The 3,234-nt window shown below is 42.9% G+C and overlaps 1 pseudogene; it reads right to left on the reverse strand.

The window, feature by feature from the left end:
* Positions 1–2,619: 2,619 nt before the first annotated feature.
* On the reverse strand, positions 2,620–3,026 carry LOC100947974 (annotated as a pseudogene).
* Between the last annotated feature and the right edge of the window lie 208 nt (positions 3,027–3,234).

Consider the following 3,234-nt stretch of genomic DNA (forward strand, 5'->3'; position numbering starts at 1 on the left):
TAATAAGCACCAATATATCCCTCCATAGATTCGATTTAATGATTGCTGGTATTTTGCCATATTTTCTATGTAAATGGGTTTTATCCCTAAACTATTTTAAAATATTATTCAGACTTAGTGACATTTTGGCCATCTGTAAAAACTAAGGACATTCTCATACATATCCATAATTTCATTATTATATCTAAAAATTAACAGTAATTCCTCAAGACTAATTAATGCCAGTCCATATTCAGATTTCCACAATATCCCTGCAATGTCTCTTATAGTTTACTTAAATGAGAATCCTATTGAGAAGTATACATTGTACTTGATTCCTGTTTCTCTTAAATCTCTTTTAATCTAGAATATTGCTTTTGCAAAAACCAAGTTAGCTTTCTCGTAAAATAATCCAGATATTAGATTTGTATGATTGCTTCCTTGTAGTGACAATTAATTTTTTTCCTCCATTATTTTCTATAAACTGAAAGCTGATTTAAAGGTTGATTTAGATACAGGTTAAATACATTTGGCAAGAATACTGTGTACTTCTGTGATCTGTGTACTTCACGTTGTGTTCACCTGTCTTGGTCTTTTAGTTAAGGCACAGAGGGTTAAGCAAAAATAAGACCTACCAGGTTGGATGAGGCAAAATAGTCTTAGACAGGGTCACAAGGGGACTAAAGGTGTGGAGAAAAGTGATAACCAGCTCCCTAGGGATGCTGTCTGTCTCTGAGCATTGGGCTGCATCCCTCACCCAAGAGGGGACACGCTCATCTTTCTGGCATTAATGAAGAGCAGCCACCCACTCCTGCTCTGACCAGGATCTGAGAACAAGATTCCTCTCTGCCCCACAGAGGAAGCTCCCAGCATAGTCCCTGCACGGGCCTCTTCTGCCCAATTACAGGTTCCTAAGAAGGAACACCCTATAGTACAGTAACATTTATTTCATGAGACCCACAGAGCTATAAGAACTCAGGGTCTAGGGCAGTGCCTAGGCTTCAAGGAGTGGGGCGTTGGCCCTATATACAAGAGGTGGTGGGTTCAAACCCAGCCCCGGCCAAAAATTGCAAAACAAAAAAAAAAGAAGAAGAAGAAGAACTTAGGGTCTAGTGACTTAATATGGGCTTCAAGGCCAGGTGCCAGCATTATTGTCTATATAGTTCTAACACAACAGTAAAGGCTGAAAATGGCAGCAGGGGGGGCTTGACACTGACAATCTCTGGAAAGCCAATCTCTGGCAAGTACAACTGACATGCTGGGCTAATAAATGTTTTTTTAGTAGGGGCTGCCTATGCATTGTAAGATGTTTACAGGCATCCTTAGACTCTATCTATTAGATGCCAGTTGCATCCCCACTCTAGTTTGTGACAGCCAAAAGGGTTTCCAGACATTGCCAAATGTTGCCAGGTTATCAGGGAAGGGGGTTGTGTCAAAATTGCCCTCAGTTGAGAATCACTGGTCTGGCGGAGGGGTTAGTTAAGTGACAATAGGGTTTTCCATTACGAAACTAATACCAGGCTCTATAATGGAGTCTTTTACATACATCAGTTCCTCTCATCTGAATAACAACTCCGTGAGGCAGCAGCACTATCTCGAGTTTTGCAATTGAGAGAAGTTCTTGGCAAGGTTCTATATGATGTCACTGAGGTTCACACCTTGGTCTGTCCCACTTCAAAGTTAATCCTCTGTCCCTATCTATATCAAGCTGCCTCTCTTTCTGACCGCAGGGAGCCGCCACCAGAATGTCAGCATCTCAAGCTACGTGAGGGACATCCTCAGAGGAGTGTGAGGGACAACTTTGAAGGAGCATCAGCTCAGGACCAGGAATAGCTTCCTGATCCAAAGCACTGATCTGTCTCCAGAGGCAGCAGGAAGTGCACTGGTGCCCTTCATGAAGACACTGCTACATTGCCTGAATAAGGACTTGAAGAAGAGGTAGGCATGACAGTAGCTCTGAGGTGGAAGAACACGGAACACGTTAAAGATATTGAAGAAAAAGTGGTGGGCCTCTGAGAAATAACAATGGGAAGATTACCTCTAAATTATTTACATAATGCACAGGATCCTAGGCTCCTAAGAAGCCGAGATAATTCAAGAGTCGCAAAGTGCAAACAATGCCTAGACATGCCATACTTCACTGGAACAACACAGGGTTGAGAGAAGCCCCTTCTGAACACCCCCAGTGAGGAAGTACTGGTGCTTGGAGGGGACAGCAGGGCAGGATCTAATGCTGGGGTCTTTGAGGAACCTGCAGAAGTACTGCTCAGGAGAACCGACCAGAAACACTGGAGCAAACAGATATCTGATGTGATGCATTTCCCAACTATTCAGATGTTCTTCTCTGAACTGATTACTTTTATAATCAGTCCTGTGTAGCATCCAAATTTCTTCCAATTGATAGAATCAGAAGTTTCAAGGTAGCACTTGTCTCAGGTACATGTGTATTGGTCTTATCTCCCTAACCAGACTGTAAACTCTGGTGTTTCTAAGCAAGAGCCAAGGCCTGTTTATAATCCCTCCGCACAGTGCTGAGTGCATAAAGGTGTTAACAATGAACTTTCAATTAATTTTATTTATTTATTTTTGGCAGTATTTATGGTTTTATTTAAACACAAATAGAATGTGCACATGAGCTGTCTATTCATTTTCTTCGCTGCGCAGCCTAGTATTGGGATTGGTGACTCTGATGGCCAGCTGGGCTGCTCTTTCCACAATGGCTTTGCGGTTCTTGGAGGAAACGTTGTGAGCAATCTCTGCACAATAAGATTTGTTGCACGTCAGCAGCACTTTCAGCTCCTTGACGTTGTGGACGAGGAACTTCCGAAAACCACTGGGCAGCATATGCTTTGTTTTCTTGTTGCTCCGTAACCAATGTTGGGCATCAAGATCTGGCCCTTGAATCTTCTCCGAACCCTGTTGTCAATACCTCTGGGTTTCCGCCAGTTACGCTTAATTTTGACATATCGGTCTGACTGGTGCCGGATAAACTTCTTGGTCCTCTTCTTGATGATCTTCGGCTTCCCAAGGGGTATGAGGGCGGCCATGATGCCAAATAGGAGATCTCAATTAAGTTTGAAAGACAAATTACAAAAATAGGCCCAGTGTGATGTCTCACACCTGTAATCCTAGCACTCTGGGTGGCCGAGGCAGGTGGATTGCCTGAGCTCAGGAATTTGAGACCGGTATGTGCAAGAGCGAGATCCCCATCTCTACTAAAAATAGAAAAAATAAAATAGAAAACTATCCAGGCCT

The sequence above is a fragment of the Otolemur garnettii genome, unplaced genomic scaffold, assembly GCF_000181295.1.
Source record: "Otolemur garnettii isolate 467f Iridium unplaced genomic scaffold, OtoGar3 scaffold00024, whole genome shotgun sequence".
Lineage (NCBI taxonomy): Eukaryota > Metazoa > Chordata > Mammalia > Primates > Galagidae > Otolemur > Otolemur garnettii.